We start from the raw sequence: 21,199 nt of genomic DNA on the forward strand, positions 1-21,199 counted from the left end.
TTTTGAATTATATTGAATAAGTGTGTAAAGTTTGTGTGTTGTAAAATGATTTAAATACATTGAAATTTGATGCTTGCTGGGACTTACTTGTTAAAAAAAAAAAAATTGTATGCTTTCTAATTCTATAATTTTTAATTGCATATTAAGTTATGCTTTCAGTAATACTTTCAGATTTTTAATGAAATGTTTGGATATAATAAATTAACACTGTATGTTTTACAATATTTTAAGATAATGCAAGTATTTGGAAATTTGATGTTTGAGAGACATGGACATTAAAAAAAAAGAGTGTATTTTGTATATGATATTATAATTTTATATTGTATATTAAACTATATTTGTTTATAAAAAGAAGTGTGTTATTTTTTTTGGTAATGTTTAAATTTTTAATTAATTATGAATACATGTGTGAAATTTGTGTATTTTAACATAATTTAAAAGGTTGAAATTTGATGTTTTTGGGTAGTGACTTGTTAAAAAAAATGTATCTCATTTTATGACATTTAATTCTATAATTTTAAATTATGTATCGAGCTATCCTTTCCCTAGTACTTTGAGATTTTTAATGAAATGTCTAGATATAATAACCTAACCGTGTGTGTTTTACAATAGTTTAATATGATGCAAGTACTTGAAAATTTGATGTTTGAGAGAGTTGGACACTCAAAAAAAAAATTAAAAAAAAAAAATTGTGTATTGTGTTTGTATGGTATTATAATTTTATACTGAACTATATTTGTTCATAAAAAAATGTGTGTTATTTTCGTGAAATTTTTAATTAATTTTGTTGTGAATTCTGTATGGGATATTGTATGTATTTTGAATTAATTTGAATAGATGTGTAAAATTTATGTATTTTAAAATAATTTAAATACATTGAAATTTGATGTTTTGGGGGAGTAACTTGTAAAAAAAAAAAATTGTATTGGATTGTATGACATTTAATTCTATAATTTTAAATTGCATATTCAATGATCCCTTCCCCAATAGTTTAAGATTTTTTCATGAAATTTTTAGATATAATAAATTAACATTGTTTGTTTTACAATAATTGAATTAATTTCAACTTAAAATTTGTGTATTTTAAAATAATTTAAATATATTGAAATTTGATGTTCTGGGGGAGGACCTTAAAAAAAAAGTTTAGATATAACAAATTAGTAGTGTGTGTCTTTCAATAGTTTAAAACAATGTAAGTACTTGGAAATTTGATTTTTGAGAGACTTGAACATTTAAAAAAATTGTTTTGTATTTGTATGATATTATGATTTTAAATTGTATATTAAACCATATTTGTTTATAATAAAAAAAAGTGTGAATTTTTATTGAAATGTTTACAATTTTAATTTATGGTATTGTGATTTTTGTATGCTATATTATATGTATTTTGAATTAATTTGAATAGAGGTGTGTAGGATTTGTGTATTTTAAAATAATACAAATACATTGAAATTTTTGGGGAGTGACTAGTAAAAAGATAAAATGCATTTGATTGTATCACACTTAATTCTATAATTTTAATTTGCATATTCATTATGCTTACCCCAAGAGTTTCCTATTTTTTCATGAAATGTTTAGATATAATAAACTAACACTTTGTGTTTTACAATAGTTTAAATTAATGTAAGTACATGGAAATTTGATGTTTGAGAGACATGAACATTTAAAAAATTGTGTTTTGTTTGTATGATATTATAAGTTTATATTGTATATTTAACTGTATTTTTTAACTAAAAAATGATGTGTGAATTTTTATTGAAATGTTTAAATTTTTAATTAATTAAAGTGTGAATTTTGTAAGCCATATGATATGTATTTTGAATTAAGTTGAATACATGTGTGTACAATTTGAGTATTTTAAAATAATTTAAATACATTGAAATTTGATGTGTAAGGGAGTGTGACTTGTAAAAAAAATAAAAATGTATTTGGTTATGAGACATTTAATTCTATTTCCCATTTTCCATGAAATGTTTAGATATAATAAATATATAATTTGATTCTTTTCATTAAAATTATTTCTTTATACATATTAATGACCATTGTTTTATCCCCTCATGGAGGTGGATATCACGAGTACCCATAAGGTTGGGAGGCTAGCTCAACACCCAGTTGCTTCATATTTCAATTCGAGAGCGTTGGTGGGGTGGCCAACCCACCCTATTCACCAAACATGTGAGCATTTCTTATTAAGTTGAAGAATATGGAAAGTCTTCACTCTAGTATGTGTCAATGGATTTTATAATGTGTTACATACTTCCCTCCTAGTAGGTGGGATTACTTCTCGGGTCTTTTAACATGAAGGGGTTTGTGCACAAAAAATTGCATGTAGCCACTAGGAATTTCTTTTTGTCTTTTTTAGCTTGTGCTAAAGGTTTGGTTTTGTTTGTGCTTTGGACTAGTCTATGGATCAGTGGTTTGGGGATAGAGATGACCAATTAATGGGTAACTTTGACTCTGTCAATGAGACTTGTCATTGGACATTGTGGCTTCTTCTAGAGTTGGTGTTTGTTGTTGTAGTTTTGGGCTCCCCGTCTTCAAGTTTGGAGTTAGTGCATTTAAGGATCCTTTTTGTGCTCACTTTTCTATTGGTCTTGAATTTAGTGTTGTCCTTACAACGCATGTGATGTACCTAAGGGGCAAGTGGCCACGCTTAGTAGGGTGCCTCCATTTACATATCCCCCCAATATTTGTGATGAGATTAGCCATCTCCGGACCCTTAATTTTAAAATTGGAAGTTTCTTATTAAAATTTAATCTTATCATAACTCGTAAATTTCTACCAAATATTTAAATATAAAATTTGTAATTTATAATTGAATTTATTTATTATTTTAAACTAAAATGATAGAGATTTGTATTAAAAAAACCCATATTGCAAGGCCAAAACCTTTACATATTCCACTCCTCCTTAAGCTTTTGAGATTCACCACACACCAAGCCCTAAAACTAGTTCCCCATCAAACAAATACTTCAATCCCTTTCCAACTAAATAATTTCCAAAATACCAACATATTTGCATTCCATTTTCCCTTATATTTCTATTTTGATATAGAATGACTTCTTGTATTTCTTGGAGAAAAACGTTTTCCTTTCTTCCCAACTTGAATCCAACCCACATTTTATGCAAATTTCTCATCGTTCTTCATGCACATGGTATTTTTCATCAAATGTTTCTCATCCACCTTATGTGCCCCATAATTTTCATTTTCAACAAGACTCATTATGGTTTCTGGAGGTAATCCATTTTCCAGGAGGGTTTTTTGTTTTTCCACGAAAGCTGCATTCACAGAATCGTCATTAGCAAGTGGAGGATCCAAATTGGCAAGCTAATTTGTTTTGCAGCTGCTACGGTTTCTTGCACTGAATCTGCTTCTTTCATGTCTTCTCGTTCTTTCTTTCTCTAAAGCTCTTCTTATTTAAATATCATATAGTGGTCACCTTGTGCACCTTCCACCATTTGGGCCTTTAAGGTTTTGTTCGATCTTATTTATTCGGAGGAGGCTTGGGGCAGTTTTTAATTACATGCCCTGTTTCGAAATGAGATGTTATCATAATCAAGATTTTGGACCCAAACATAGTTTGGAGCCATCAAATAAACGTCTCGGGAAAGCCCTCATTGCATTCCATCCCCACACAAATGCGAGCATAAGTAGCGTTGCATTTTCTTTTTCCTTTTGCTATTAATAAGATAGCTACAAGACAACTACGAAAGAATTTTCCCACCACGTTCCCAATCGAGGAAAGCTACGTGTGGCTCCAAAAATCCAAGGGAAGGTTTGTTAGTCTTATGCAAACTAGGGAAGTAGAAATTTATTTCATAACCGTATTGGAAGAGGAACGCTAGTGCTGCATGGAGAGGCTAGTGCTCCCCCAAAACCATTGCGCGGCTTCGCATGTAGCCTTCTTCTCTCCGGTCGTTCCGAAAATGTTGACACCTAATCCTTGTGATTGGGTGAATTTATGTAAATAGATAAATTAGAAATATGAACAGTCATTGGGAGATGGACTGAACAGTCTCTCCCTCATGTATATAATGAAGAACTACATGATGGAATGAAATAGATGAATCATTTTTGCCTTATGGAGTTACTGCCTGGCCTGACATGGTATCAGAGCCAGCTCCTTTTTTAGCTTTTATGCCCTTTGTAACTCCCTATTCTGCTCCTCTACTCCTCTTCTCTCCATTCAAAATAGCCTTCCATACAAAGAGTTGTCTCTCCATACAAAAACGCGACCTGTTCATAAATGTTGGTAGCCTTCTCCACATAGTCACTTGAACGTTGCTACGACAGTCACCTGAATGCTACTGCCACCTTCACCAGAACGCTGCTCGGGAATGCTGCGTTGAACTGTTGATTTGTTCGCTGCTCCTGTTGAAAAACGCTGGTATTATGAATTTGTACGTTGCTCCTGTTTTGTAAGAAACGTTGGTATTCTAAATTTGTACGCTGCTCCTGTTTTGTAAGAAATGTTGGTCTGAATTTTTTTTTGGCATATAACCATGCGTTGAATTGTTACGCTGCTCAGACTTTACTATCTATTGGAATACACCTCGGCCTTCAGAACCTTATCAAAATTTTCAGATGCTTCATACAATTTAGCATGTCCCTTGCCAAGCTCGCAGGGCTGATGGGTTGAGATCAACAGTGTGGCGATACGTAGTTTGAGCGTGATTGTATTGGTACTAGCAGCATGCCATCCATTGCCTCAGCTCTTCATCTTTTATATATACTCTCACCATCAACTCGTCCAATCCACTACCTTCCCTCGCTCATAATACACATTTGTGTCGCCCCCATTTCATAGTTTTTCTCATCTTCACATAATTTTTTGTGACATTCATTTGTAAATCATAGAATGGCTGCCGAGATTTCCACTGATGTCACAAGGGATGTAGCAAAGGATATCTCATACAACGTTGTGCTTTATGTAGATTTATGAGTTTGACATATAAACAAATAGGGCGAGTATAAGTTTTTTCATATGCGTTATTCCCTCTATTCATATGATCCATTCCTTCGTGCATTGTCATATTATTCCATCGATGAGCCTTTCATTTAGTTCTCGCATAAACAATGAGGTGAGGGAAATATATTGCATAACGGTGTAGCGTGTTACCTACTGTCCAAGAATACTACTGTCCAAGAACGCTATTGTTCTGGTGCATCAACTCGATGACCGTGCTTGGTATATGAATATTGTGGGATATGTTATAAGGAATAGAATATATATTGCATGATATATGAATATTGAGAGCTTGCAGTTGATTCCATTTTGTAAAGACATAGCAAATTACTATTAGTGTTTTGCTATGAATATTGTAATTATTTTTGGGCTCTATTCAATTTTTTTGATGGAGAAGTTTGTTGAAAAAGTGAGGGATTTGGAAAAGAAGACAACTCTTCTTGCACACAGAAAGAATAATCTTGTTCAAGATTCTTCCAGAGGAAGATGTGGTCGAAAAGGAAGAGGAAAAAATTTCAGAGGCAGGGAGGGCAGCTACTCTCAAGGAGAAAAGGCAGATTTGCACTGCATACGCTGCAAAAGAAATGGATCACATGATGCCTCTACATGCAAGCTACCATGGGACAAAATTGAGCAGAAAAGAAACCAACAGAAAGGTAAAACTGATGATACAGACAAAGGTAAAGCACCTGAGTGTGCTCACTATGTTGTGGCACAATGTAACATTGGAGTAAATGAATATTTGTTTAATGCTTCACTTGCTTCTTGGAAAAATGATTGGTTTCTTGATTCAGGAGCAACCTGCCACATGGCTCATAGAAAAGTTTTTTTTGAAGATTTCACTGACAATGTTGATGGAGCAATATACTTTGCAGGCAAATCAAAAATCAAGCCATCAGGGCTTGGCACAATTAGGCTTAAACTGCCTAGTCTTCCAGACTTTCTTCTACATCATGTTCTATATCTCCCACAACTCAAGAGAAACTTGTTGTCCTTGGTCCACATCCACCAGCAAGGTCACTCCATTCATATGTTTGATGGAAAGATTGAGGTAAGAAAAGCATCTGACCACTCACTTGTCATGAGGGGAATAGAAGAATAAAGGCTTCTCAAGCTTCAAGGAACCTCTGCTCGTGCACAACATTTCTCATACAATTCTTATCATGAAGAAGGTACACTTCCATCAAGTTTATTATGGCATGCTAGATTTGGACATTTGAACTATGACAGTCTCCTCTTGTTGAAGAAAAGTGGTGTTGCTAGTTTGCCTACAATTCCTAGGAAACTTAAGCAATGTGATGCTTGCATTCTAGGAAAGCATAGAAAACAGTCTTTTCATGATTACATTCAAGAGCACATAGAAAACTTGAACTCATTCATTCAGATTTATGTGGTCCAATGCCTGTTCCTTCTGCAAATGGAAATAAATATATCATGACATTTATTGATGACTACACCAGAATGTGTTGGGTTTATTTATTGAAGAACAAATCTGATGCTTTTCAAACATTCAAGAATTTTCATAAATGGATTGAAAATGATGCACAATCTCATATTGGGTCTATTCGCACTGATAATGGAAAAGAATACACATCAAATGAATTTGAAAATTATCTTCGCCAACATGGGATCAAACATCAAACAATTGTGCCTGATAATCCCCAACAGAATGGTGTAGCTAAGAGAAAGAATAGGACAATCTTAAATATGGTACGATCCATGATCTTCTTCAAAAATGTAAAGATAATGTTTTGGGCTGATGTTGTTCTATGTGCTGCATATATAAAGAATAGATGTCCATCTAATGCTATAAGAAATAAGACTCCATATGAAATGTGGTATGGACATGTTCCTTCGGTAAAGCATCTCAGGGTCTTTGGTTCCACCTGTTATGCCTTGATACCAAAGGTACATAGAAACAAACTTGGTGCTAGAAGTCGTAGGTGTATCTTTCTGGGGTATTCAAAGACCTCCAAAGCATACTGCCTTTATGATGAAGTAAATAAGAAGTTTTTTGTATCTAGATATGTAATTTTTCTTAAATCATCCAAAACTGACAATGTTGTTGAGCGGCAACTTGATCGCTTGGATAGATTTGCAAAAGCAAAATCATTTCAAGAATTTGATAATCAGATTCCACATCTTAAAGGGGGGATTCCTATACTAGATCAACATGTGGAATCTTCTTCTGAGGAACATTCTCCCCCACATGAAACTCCAACAACAGATGATGCTTTAAGTGATGTGATTGATAGAATTGGGAGACTCAATCTTGATTTAGTCCCAACTCAATCAACGAAGTAGCCTGGACCATCTGAGAAAGGTCCCCCAAAGTGGCTAACAAAGACACTTGAAAGTGTGCATCCTGATGAAGTTGGAAAGACAGGAACCAGAAATTCAAACCGGCAAAATGGAGGTGATGTAGATGAATCTAATTCCCCTGTTCATATGGATGTTTCTTATGATTGTGAATTGAACTTGTCTACATATTTTGAACCAACTTCCTTCAAAGAAGCTACTTCTCATGATGAATGGAAAGAAGCGATGCAAAAGGAGTATGATGCCCTCATAAAGAATGGCACTTGGAAGCTGGTTGATCCTCCATTAGGAACCAAACCAATTGGCTGCAAGTGGGTCTACAAGAACAAGTATAAAGCTGATGGCTCACTTTAAAATCATAAAGCTAGGCTTGTGGCAAAAGGTTTTTCACAAAAGGAAGGGGTCGATTATGAGGAGACTTTTGCCCCCACAGCAAAATGGGCTACCATCCGGACACTTTTTGCACTAGCAGCTCAGAACGGTTGGAAAGTCCATCAAATGGATGTAAAAATTGCTTTCTTGAATGGATATCTAAAAGAGAATGTTTTTATGTCCCAGCCTGAAGGATTTGCTGTGAAAGGACATGAACATAAAGTATGAAAACTTGTGAATTCCTTGTATGGCCTCAAACAAGCACTGCGAGCCTGGTATGAAAAACTAACTGAACATCTTTTGAAACTCAGCTTCAAACATTTTGATCTTGATGATGCAACTTTATTTGTTAAGAAAGTTGGCAAAATAGTTGTATATCTTGTGGTGTATGTAGATGATCTTTTGATGACAGGGAACAATGAAAGCTACATTGCATCCATAAAGAAGGAATTGGGGAAAAGTTTTGAAATGACTGATTTGGGCTATGTTCATTACTATCTTGGCATTGAAGTAACCCAACATCGAAAGTCCATATTTCTTTCTCAAAAGAAATACATTGGAGATCTGTTGAACAGGTTTGGCATGACAAAGTGCAATCCTCTTACTACTCCAATGGAACAAAACTTAAAGCTCATATCTATTGAAGGAAAAGAATTTGAGGATGCAACAAAAGTATAGACAACTTGTAGGAAGTCTCAACTACCTAACTACTACCAGACCAGACATTTTGTTTGTTGTTGGAATCCTCTCCAGGTTTATGCAAAAGTCTTGTGAGGTGGTCTGCTGTAAAAAGAATTCTAAGGTACTTGAAGGGAACTCAAGATTTTGGAATCAAGTATACACAGGTGGACGAATTTAGCTTGATTGGATACTCTGATTCAAACTTCGATGGAGACAAAGAAACTAGGGTATCAACTTCAGGATATGCTATGAGTCTTGGATCAGGAGTTGTCTCCTGGAGATCATGCAAACAATCAGTTCTAGCAGATTCCACAATAGAAGTAGAATACGTGGCAGCAGCTGAAGCAACAAAAGAAATTGTGTGGGTCAGGAAAATTCTTGAATATTTGCAGGTAAAACAAGTACAATTAACTCCATTCATGATTGACAATACCTCTGCAATAAAGCTGGCCAAGAACCCAAAATTCCATGATCGAATGAAGCACATCAATACTAAATATCATCTGATTCGACATCATGTTGAGGCGAAAACAATCCATCTCCGTCATTGTTCCACAAATGAGAAAATTGCAGACATCTTCACTAAAGCGCTTGGAAGAGAAAATCTTGAACGATTCATAATGATGCTTGGACACACCAACATCCCTTCAGATTAAGGGGGGAATGTTGACACCTAATCCTTGTGATTGGGTGAATTTATGTGAATAGATAAATTAGAAATATGAATAGTCATCGGGAGATGAACTGGACAGTCTCTCCCTCATGTATATAATGAAGACCTACTGATGGAATGAAACAGACAAATCATTTTTGTCTTATGAGGTTACTGCCTGGCCTGACAGAAAACAACACTGAAGAAACCTCGTGCCATAGGGTAAATATCCACCACGTCCATTGAAATGGGCTTCCATGTCTTAGAGGTTGCGCACATAACCCATAAAACATGCAAACCAAACCATTCCTCGAAGAATACTTTTCAAAGTCTAAAGCTTCCTCATATAGAAGAATGTAAATGGAAAAATTATCTTGCACCACTCGATGACCACAACTAAACTTGAGCATAGAATTGTATGAAACTGAAGAAGAGATAGCTTTATTGCAAGCCATACCTGCAAAAGAAAAATATGTATTTGCCAAATCACGAGGATTCACCTTTGAACTATATGCAAAAAGTCCATGCAAATAGAGCAAAGATTGGGTGGCTAGGGTTTTGGCTGAAACCCTAGCCACTGCAAGGGATTCGAGAGCTCTTTCCATTTCGAAAGATATATGAATATTATTATAGCCAATATGTTCCCTTCACTAATTAAATTCATTTTTTTAAATATATGATAATGATGATTTTTTTTGTTTTCATGATAAGATTCAAAAATAGTTATTTCATTTTGTTTGAAGAAAATATACCAGTAGAGAATATGGATACCCTAAAATAGAATATGCTCGACGGTGGAGCAGTATAAATAGAATCCTTGAAGTGTGGGATTTTATATTATAAAAAATATATATCAATAAAAATAGAGCTATGTTTTTTTTACTTATGTTTGAGCAACTTCCTTCCACGAGGGTTGGAATTTAACGCGTAAAATGCCTGTCACAAGGCATTTTTCCCATATTTGATGTTCAAACATTTTGCGTAAGTGTTTTCCCCAATGTGTTATAAATTCCAAAAAACATATTTTTGATTGTTTATCATTTTCCTAAAACAGTATTAGTAGTCCATATAAATTTTTGCTCCACTTTGGTTGGTGCCTCTCAGAGTGTCACCTGTAAAAACTATTTTACGTAACAGTTTGGGCTTACAAAGAATGGAAAACTCAAGGTTAGGAACTCTTGATGAAATGTAAGTCATGGCTCTATTGGTAATGTAATTTATTTCTTGAAAATCCAGCGTGACGATCGTGCCTAAGGGTTTTTCGCATCCATTTATTCACGGAGCATGGAGTAAGATTGCAAAGATAGGCGAACATTAATGTTTCCTCTCTGCGCGAGACCTATAGATGTCGAGATTCAAGAATAAGAAATTATATATCATAAGAAAAAAGTGGCGAGTGAAATGACTGAGGGAACATGGCATCCCATTGAGAAGGCTGAGAATGATATGGACAGGGATCGCTACATGTTAGTATGGACTATTAGGCATTGGATAAGGGCTCTCCTCCTTTTTCCATAATATGTGGCTATTGTAATTGTAGAGTAAGAGTAACCTATGAAATCTAATCCGTGAAAAGGAGTGAAGGAGGCGTAAGGTCATGGTGGAATTGGATAGCGATGTCTCTTAAAAGCATAAAAAACTATGTTTGATATGCATATTGACACATTGAAAATTCTACATATACAACTTTTAGCTCAGAAACTTACAGAGATTCATGTCAAACTCGGGTGGTATTTTTTGATGTGAGATTGTGAGACTTCATGTCTCATGTATTCATATGACATATACTATTCTACAGGGCCTACTGAAAGTTGATGATCGAATATTTCTTTTAGCTTCAGAAATTGATGGAGTTGCAACAAGGTTTGATCGATTGAAACCTTTTATTTATTTTAATTGTGCCACTTACACAGCGATTTGAAAGATAAAAATGCTTCTTGTATTCGTTTTCATAAGATATTAAAAAAAGGGTAGGATTTTAGAGGTATTTGTAGAGGCTAGCAATAGAATTGTATATTTCTATGATGAAAGCAACAAGTTTCGATATGAGAGATGGTGTCCACAACCTTTGCAAGAAAAAACCTAAATGAAACTTCTAAAATATGATCCCTTAACAAATAATACTATTTTTACTAGATAATGCTTGGTTTTCAAATGGAATTGTGCTTTTATTAAAATAAGATTACATGCTCATGTGTGAGACATGCAAGAGAGGATATAGTATATGTACTATGTATATTATCTTTGCATTGATTCATCTTACACCGTACATGATTAGAATGGACATTATAAAATATATATATTCTTCTTTGTTTTTCGTGACTAGATGATTACTTCTCTCGCTTGTCAATTGTGTGTATGTGTGTGTGTATACAATTTAGATTGTTTTGGGTTCGAAAAAGTAATTGGAGAAAACAATGCATGGGTTTAGATGCATAAATCATTGAGAGGAGAAGCTTGGAAGCACGTAAATGTGCATAGAGAATTTTCTTGTAGGTCCTCAGAGCATAAATTAATTATGTGGATGTTTAAAAATTGATTAAAAATCTCAATCCATATATCTTATGCCAAAGCGATTCACTAAAAGAGAACTCAAATCTTTCCCATGGAAAAGAAAACCGAAATTTTCCAAATATTTTAATCGAATTAATTAATTATATCTGTAGGACTATAATCATGTAAATAAGGAAATTAAAATGACCATACTAATTCTATTTTGCATTATTCCGTTATTGCAATTCTCATTCAAATGTAGAATGACTAAGAAAACTTCATTGAGTTAAAAATTATGTGTTGTAAACCTCCTTAAATATATGTGTTGATCTTTTTTGCTAGAAGAGTTGAACTTCAACTCCTCTTAACTTATAAACAAGTATGCAACCATTAGCCCTAATAACTCCAAAGGCCCATAATGCCGTGATTTTTATAATACCTATAGATCCTAGACCATTAACTAATGGCCTTATAAAACCAATGTTGCTAAAGTAATGGTTTCTAATGGTGGACTTCATGGTTAATGGTTGCATACTTGTATATAAGGTGGCATATTTTAGTCTAAAATCAGCCACTATCGTTCTTTACCTAAGCTAACCCACAACAAATCACTTTAGGTTGTGTAGTTGCTTTACTTCTCCTCTACTCTATGTTAAAATGGTCTTTAACTTAAAATCAGTTAGTCATTCTTATGATTTGTTTTAAGTTTAAAACGACAAGAAGATTGACAAAGTAGGGCCCATTGCACTATCTTTGCTATGAGAGGCTCCCTATAATTTATTTGAAAAAGACTTATAATCAAGTACTTTTAATCTTTACAATTATTTTTAATTTGATTATTAACTTCGTTACTAGAGAAAATGATATAAAAATAGGTTTTAAAATAGAGAATATGTTATAATTATTAATTATAATGAAGAAATAAGATTTAATAACTAATTTGTGTGTGATGGTCATTTTGTTTTTTTTTCCTTGAAATTTTTAATATAAGAAAAATATTACTCGTGAAGGGTTAATTTGCTGTCAAAGTACCACTCTTTGAGTGCAAAATTTTAAACATAGTGTTGTTTTTCATTTAAAAAATTAAATTAAATTCAAACCCTTCCTTCGACTACTCGTCAAGTAGCCCAACCCAAATATTTACCATGAAACAAACCATAAATTTTGTCTCGTAAAGAGGAATCCAAATTCAAACCCTCCCTTTCACTGCTAGTCAAGGAGCCCAACCCAAATATTTACCATGAAACAAACGAGAACTCTCCCAAAAACCAATGACAGTAGTGTTGGAGGTCTCTTGAAATGTGACATAACCAAACCCATTTATCATGACGCAAAGGCGTGTGGCAAAGGATGGCCACCAAGCCATCTCTCTTAATTGCATGGATCGTCCATCCCATACTCATTTATTTAGTCCATCAACACCTAGATTGAGAATAAAATTCTTTGAAATAAGAAAAATTGATATTTTAGTTATTCATGTGTTTTTGAATTCTTTATATTTATATATAAAACACACACACATGATTTTATATACATTTTTCATAATAATGTAATGTTGTAATTTAAGATTAATTGAAATTTTTAACTTGTAACCTTTCGTAACATATTCAAATATAATATCTATAAATTGTAAATTTTATTTTATTTGTTGTATTTTCAAAATTGATTGTAATTTTAAACTTTTAGTTTTTATAATAAACACAAAATACTAAATTTTATTTTAATTTGATCGATATTATAACAATATATTATACACAACAATATAATATTACCTTTCATATATACTATAATCATATAATATATTATAATATTACTTTATGGAAAAAAAGTGTTATATATACACAACAATATAATATTACCTTGCATATATTTATTATAATCATATGATATATTATAATATTACTTTATGCAAAAAAGCGTTATTTAATTTAATTTAAACATATTGAAATTTGATGTTTAATGGATATGAACTTCTCTAAATTTATAGTGCACTATGTGATATTTAATTTTAAAATTTGAATCTGTACAATAAAATATAATTTTATTATAGTTTGTAGTTTTTAAATTAGAGATATATATAAATTTATTTAAAATGAGCTATATATAATAAGAGGTAGTTATATTTTATTTATTATGTTTAAATGACTTGTACTTATGTTTATGAAAATAAGATAAAGTAAATGAAATTTGTTGTAAAGTTGATGTAGTACAGTGTTTTAAATTCATATACTATTCAATAGACCACTATCACCATGGTGCCCCCTGGTACACCATGGCTTTAAAAGGGGGTGTGCAACATGGAAACCCTCGTCGTGGGTCCGCCATTTAACCGGGAGTTATTTTTTGAAGGTTCAGTAGGGGCGCGAGATAGATCAACAATCCATGTACATGATGAGGTCTGCCTGGTGTACTCAGAGTTAAGAAGGGGGGCGAGGTCTGAAACCAAATACTGCCCGTGTTTAAAATCACCTCGTTTTGGTTGGTGGTAACACTGTGGAACCTCATCCTTTGTGGTATGTTGTGATGCGGAATCATGTGTGCAAACATCGTAGAGCCATTTAGATTACATGTGGATGCCATATGTTGTCAAGATATTGGCCTAAATTCAAGTGGCCATAACTTTTAATCTAAGAATCAGATTGAAATGCAATTTATATCGCTCAAAATCCCTCAATAAGCTAGATGCGATCATGGCATCAAATTTTGTTTCTACAAACGTTAGAAAATAAGGACTTTTGTTGAGGCCATATTCATAACAAACTTCAGAGGTTGGGTTAATTCATAGATAACACCTTCAAGAGCTCGATATTTTATGATGGGTGAGAGGGAATGTTATAGTTATGTTTATAAATTTTAATAAATGGTGTGTCATACTATCAATGGTCATGGAAAGTTACATCCATTCATGTTGAGTTGGATTCTCTCACCAATGTCATATGAGTCATAGAAGAGATGGAGTTCGCTATGGGAGAGGAAGAAAAGTGTTAGGCCCCTATACTACTAGTGTAACCCCTTATTGTTATTAGTACAACCCCCTTATTATATTGTTGTACCCATGTAATCCCCATATTTTTACTATTGTGCCCCATAGAGGCCCACTATTGTTATTATTTTGCCCTTACATTATTATTGTTATGTCGGCTCTGATTATATTATGACCCCTTAGACTCCTATATATAGAAAGGAGGTCTTGTCATTTGTATCATGGAAGAAATATTCATTTGTGTAATGTAAAGGAGGTTTCCCCCTTGAAGAGGCTGAATTCTAAGGCGTTGATCTATCTTTTCTATCTTTTTATGAGCTGGTTTCATAACATTTGGTTTCGGAGCTTTGGATTCTAGGGTTTCGCTGCTCCAAATAGGCCATCGTGACATTTGCACTATAAATTTTTCTCTACAATGTTTCAGATGCTAGATAAAAAACCCATTTGGGTCGAAATCGTTCTGAACCTCGGGTCCGAATTTCAGATCTTTTAGCGCTATATTTACGGAGATATGATCTGAGGAAGTTGGCCTTTTTGTAGACTCCTGAATTACATTCCAAACAGGTGACCTGGGGAAAATCATCATAACTTTCTCTCTGAGCATCAGATTGAAATTTTGTAAAAAGTTACAGAAAAAGGATGGACTGTAGTTTTTTGTGTGTGTTTTTCAAATCTGAAGGTCAAAACAGTGACACGTGGCAAGTCATAAAAGTTCGCTATTATGAAAAGGTGTATAATTAGGTCATCTTGGGAGATTGTGCATAACTATTTCTTGGAGAATCTAATTTCGATAAAACTAGTGGCATTGGAAAGAGGACAAAGAGGACTACTGCAGATCTCAATTTTAGAACTAGAAGAGCTAAAATTATAGAGTTATAGTCATTTCAATATCGAGCTCCTAAAATCAAGAAATGGTGATATGAGGAAGTTTTATGGCAAGGATCCGGTAAATTGGATATGACAGATGGAGAAATATTTTGATATACATGGTGTACCACTGTCACAAAAGGTATGTATTGCATCTTCATATTTAGCCGGATCAATTTTTATGGTATAAAGGTATTTGTTCTTGTAAAAAACTTGTTATGTGGTCAATTTTCACAGAGGAAATGATATCACATTATGAGGATACAAAGAAAAACACCTTATTTAGCCAATTAAATCTCAAACAAAAGTGTTCAATGGGAGAGCACATTGAGGACTTTCAAAAATTGAATATAAGCGTAAATGATATTCCAGAGAAGAAAAGGATTGATGTCTTCATAGGTACTCTAAAGGATAACATTCAACATGAGGTTCATCTTTGGGAACCTGATTCATTGGAGAAGGCATTCAGGTGGGCAATAAAAATTGAAAGCGAAATTATGGAAACAAGGAATCCCACCACTCACGACTATAATTATGAAAGTGTTTCTTCTCCTAGCCTTCCACAACCTACAAGGATTACTCCACAACAATTGGAAGAAAAAAGAGAAAAGGGGCTTTGTTACAATTGTGATAGCGAATCCACTAAAGGCCATAAGTGTGCTGAGAAGAAATTATTTTACATGGAGTATGAAGGGGAGGAAGAAAAGGATCAAGAAATATCAAAAGAAGAGGAAATACAACAAGAACATACCCCAGAGAAAGAAGAAATTAATCCGACCATATCTTGTAAAGCATTGACAAGAATTACCACTCCTCAAACTCTTAAGATAGAAGGATATATCAAGAAGAAAAAGGTTCAAGAAGTGAAAGATCATATCGAGAAAGAAGGAATGAATCCAACCATATCTTGTAATGCATTGGCTGGAATTGCCACTCATCAAACTATCAATATAGAAGGACATATCCAGAAGAAAAATGTTCAAGAAGTGAAAGATCACATTAAGCATCAAGAAATGAATCTGACCATATCTTGTAGAGCATTGGAAGAAATTACCACTCCTAAAACTCTTAATATAGGACATATCAAGAAGAAAAAGGTTCAAGCAGTGAAAGATCACATCGAGCATCAACAACAAGTTCTCCAACTTTTAAAGGATAATGTCACTTTGGTGCAAAATCGAATGAAACAATAGGTAGATCAACATCGCAGTGAAAAACGTTTTGATGTAGGTGATTGGGTATTTTTACGGTGACATCTCAAGCAAGCTATTTATGAGAAGGAAATGTTGGCAATACTACATGCACTTAAGAAATGGCGACCTTACCTAATGGGAAGACACTTCATGATAAAAATGGATCATGATAGTCTTAAATACTTTTTAGAACAAATAATATCTTTATAAGAAAATAAAAAATGGGTCACAAATATGTTGGGTTATGACTTTGACATCATCTACAGAAAAGGGAAGGAAAATTTTGTTGCAGATGCACTCTCAAGAAAGAATGAGGATGTGGAAGCATTGTTTTGTGCTATTTCTATTATCCAAACAGATTGGATAAACGAAGAGAGGGATGAATGGAAGAAGGACAAAGAAGTGTGGCCACTCATTCAAAAGTTGTAGAATATTCCAATTCAAATAATATTGCCAGAACTTGAAGAGGAAGGAAAAATCAAATTCGAACCTGGAGCAGTCACAGAAACAAAAACTAGATAACTATGAAATCGATCAATTTCAGAGTATCTCATCAAGTGGAAGAAATTACCCGCCAAATATTCCACATGCGAGGACAAGAATTTTATACAGAAGCATCAAGAACTACTCAAGCGTTGAGGACAACACTTTTTGAAGGAGAGGGGCATGTTAGGCCCCTATACTACTAGTGTAACCCCTTATTATTATTAGTACAACCCCCTTATTATATTGTTGTACCCATGTAGTCCCCATATTGTTATTATTTTGCCCCATTGAAGCCCATTATTGTTATTATTGTGCCCTTACATTATTATTGTTATGTCGGCTCTGATTATATTATGACCCCTTAGACTCCTATATATAGAAATGAGGTCTTGTCATTTGTATCATGGAAGAATTATTCATTTGTGTAATGTAAAGGAGGTTGCCACCTCGAAGAGGGTGAATTCTAAGGCGTTGATCTATCCTTTCTATCTTTTCGTGAGCTGGTTTCATAACAAAAAGCCCCTGCACAAAAGAAGAAGGATAATTTCAACTCTCTACCTACACAACCTTTTGTAGCATCTTGGAAAACCTTTTATGGGTTTACTAGTCTTTTTCTCCCACTCGTATGGCTTCCATGACAGTGTGTTTATCTCCCATAGTACCTTGTATAAATTCCACCACACGGTACTTATTTCCAACGTGATAACTTATAACTATGGTATGTATTCTTTGTCGAGTCATCTTTTTCTTCTGCTCTGTCTTTTCGAAGATCAAGGTAAACACATAAGGAGGATTGTTTTCTTCCTTTTTTATTTTGCCTCTTTAGCCATAACTAATTTGAGTTTTTTTCGTGTGAATTGGGGTCAATCTCTCATGTTAGCCTCTTAACATAATTTTGAAAGGATTTATTATACGAACATAAATTCCCATTCACTATTATTTCCTTTTTTAGAAGATAAAACAATATTTCATCACGTGCCTTTTAATTTTCCTCAACCCAAGAACAAATAAAATATGCATAATAGTATTGCATCTGTGAATGTTGGAATCCTTCAATGAGCCTTTGTCCCAACTCTACAAATGTGACATTAGTGAGTTAGATGGAGTTTTATTGTTATTCACGAAGCCATGTGATTGAGGTTGGAAGCCTTCTCGATAGGATTCTTGTGGCGCTCCACAAAGACATTGATGCGATCATGTCGACGACGAATACTTTGGAGAAATATGATTTCTGAGAAAGCGACATGACCCTTGGAAAGAATAGGGAGACCCCAGCTATTTCCAACAAAAATAATATCTTATATCCCATAAAAAAAGCATATACTTCGATTTACAAAACCAAGTGATTTGCCTCCACTGCCATAGTTTAGAAATGTTTTCTAGGAGAGGGAAAGAGGCAAGGAATCCTTTAGTGGGTATGATTTTTGTTATTTCATCCCAGATTAAAACCCAAGAATGAAAAATAGAGATTGCACATTTGTACAAAACCCTTTGAAAATACCCATTGAGTCGTGGTGATTGTTAGTGCTAAGATGGTATCTCCACGAAAGATAATATGTACCAATGATCAAATTGGTATAGTTATGGATGCTAATAAAGTTATCGAAAACAAATATTATTTCCGAAGGAAGAAAAAATAATTTTTTTATGATAGCGGAGAAAACTATGTGTAATGTAGGAAGAACATTTGTTAATGCCACACTCTTTCTTTCCAATGTGGTTAGGGAATTCCCTTCCCTTGAATCAAACTCTACCATGTTATAATTCATTCCATAGAAATGCATGTTCTAACGTGATGATAAATATTGTAGCATGATTTATTGATCATGGGAGGAAAGAGAAAGGCTTTTATCTTTAGAAAGAGTTTTAGTTATTGGATGTCTACCTTTTTTTAATAGTGTGTCTTGTAAGTTTGTACAAAAGAAATCCAAATGCCGTAGATGTGGAGAGATTGCTCTACGGCCACATTTCAAATTTTATGAGAGTGATTTAACCGCCTCACCTGGGCCAGCTTGATGAACTGAAATCCCTAAAACATAAATACCCCATCCCATCGGATATCGATATAACTAGTATAAGCTAGCGGCATTTGGGAGGCTGTACAGGTGAAGCTAGGCGAGTATGGGCAACCTGTCCATATGACAGGAAATAAATGCAGAGAGGAGCCAGGCATTTGAGAGTCGGCCTTGTTTTCTACCTTTCCTTAACTTCCCTCATTATGCCTTTACGTCGCCTTTACGTCTGGTACTGTTCCATCTGATGGTGCTAACTGTGGAGCTTCACAATCCGCCCACCCATACCACCACCTGGAATTTAATTTGTTAGTTGACTGAATAGGAAATTGGACATGGCCGGGCTTTATAGGTTGGCAAAAGAAATCAGAGCCGAATTTGTTAAATGTTTTCACTTGTTTTCTGGTTTTTTTTTTTTTTGGGTTGTTTTTCAAGCATGGCCATGCTTAGTTGAATAATTGTTTTTGTGGCTATCTCTTTCTGGGTTTTTGTTTTTCTTTTATTTTAGAATTTTTGTTTTCACTTGGTTCTGGTTTTCTTTTCTCTGTCTGGATGGAGAGGGAGAGGAGATTGGCTCTAGCCTATTAGGCTTAGGAGGGAGAGGAGTTTGGCTCTAGTTGGGTGGGGTTAGGAGAGAGGATGATGCTAAAGAGCAGAGAAGAGAACATGGGATCCTGAGGGGACAAGGTATGCACCCTTTTATTTTTTATTTGTATTTCAGGATGGTTTTGTAATGAACCATCTGAATTAATTGTGTGTATGCTTGGAACATTTTATTATGCACATTTGTTTTCCTAATACTCCTTGTTTTGGCTCTGTGTTTGGAGTATAGGGGCAGAATTACATATTCAGCCGATAATTGTAGAATGTATGCTATGGGTTTTTGCTATTGCAGGTGAGAATCTAAATTATGGCTTCCCTAATTAACAATTTATTCATAAATAAAACAGACTAAGGTTTAAATACCTTATAGTTTTCCCTTGTATTCCAACTCCAGGTAAAGATAGACCCGATTTAAAGAATCCATGATCTCTGATGCCTTGGATTTCTGAGACTGTATTCAAGAGCTGGGGATAATCGTCAAGGCTTCTATTCATTCAATGTTCTTGGATAGTTACACGTTTATTTTATTTTATAATCTTTGTTTTTAATAGAGCAGGGTTATATTTTTGAGTATGGGTTGTTTTGTTTTTGCTTTTAGAGAAACCTGATAGAAGTTAAATCAATGAAAACTTTTTTAAAAAATTGGGGTTTATCTGGATTCGTTCATTCCGACACACTGTTAGGTTTCTATTTCAAAGATATGGTCTCACACAACCCCAGTTGGCATATTTATGGAAACAAATACTTGCGTGAGGATCAGCACCCTTGATTACTCCAAGGCAATGCGACGAGCACACATAGTTAAGTATAGACGCCTACTATAGGGAATGTGATTGCGAAAGAGTCATGTGTCAGTTTTGTTATAATAGCGGCTGGTAATAAGCACCAGTCAGTCAGTGAGTCGAGCTATCCTTTCCCTAGTACTTTCAGATTTTTAATGAAATATTTAGATATAATAACCTAATAGTGTGTGTTTTACAATAGTTTAAGATGATGCAAGTACTTGAAAATTTGATGGTTGAGAGAGCTGGACATTAAAAAAAAAAATGTGTATTGTGTTTGTATGGTATTATAATTTTATATTGAACTATATTTGTTCATAAAAAAATGTGTGATATTTTCTCCAAATTTTTAATTAATTCTTTTGTGAATTCTATATGGGATATTATATGTATTGAATTAATTTTGAATAGATGTGTAAAATTTTTGTATTTTAAAATAATTTAAATACATTGATATTTGATGTTTTGGGGGAGTAACTTGTAAAAAAAATTGTATTCGATTGTATGACATTTAACTCTATAATTTTAAATTGCATATTCAGCGATCCTTTTCCCAATAGTTTAAGATTTTTTCATGAAATGTTTAGATATAATAAATTAACATTGTTTGTTTTACAATAATTGAATTAATTTCAACTTAAAATTTGTGTATTTTAAAATAATTTAAATACATTGAAATTTGATGTTTTGGGGGAGTGACCTTGAAGAAAAAAAAAGGTTTAGATATAACAAATTAGTAGTGTGTGCCTTGCAATAGTTTAAAATAATGTAAGTACTTGGAAATTTGAT

Source organism: Pinus tabuliformis, chromosome 9 (assembly GCF_031772625.1).
Source record: "Pinus tabuliformis cultivar Carrire ecotype Pingquan chromosome 9, CPIR1, whole genome shotgun sequence".
Taxonomy (NCBI): domain Eukaryota; kingdom Viridiplantae; phylum Streptophyta; class Pinopsida; order Pinales; family Pinaceae; genus Pinus; species Pinus tabuliformis.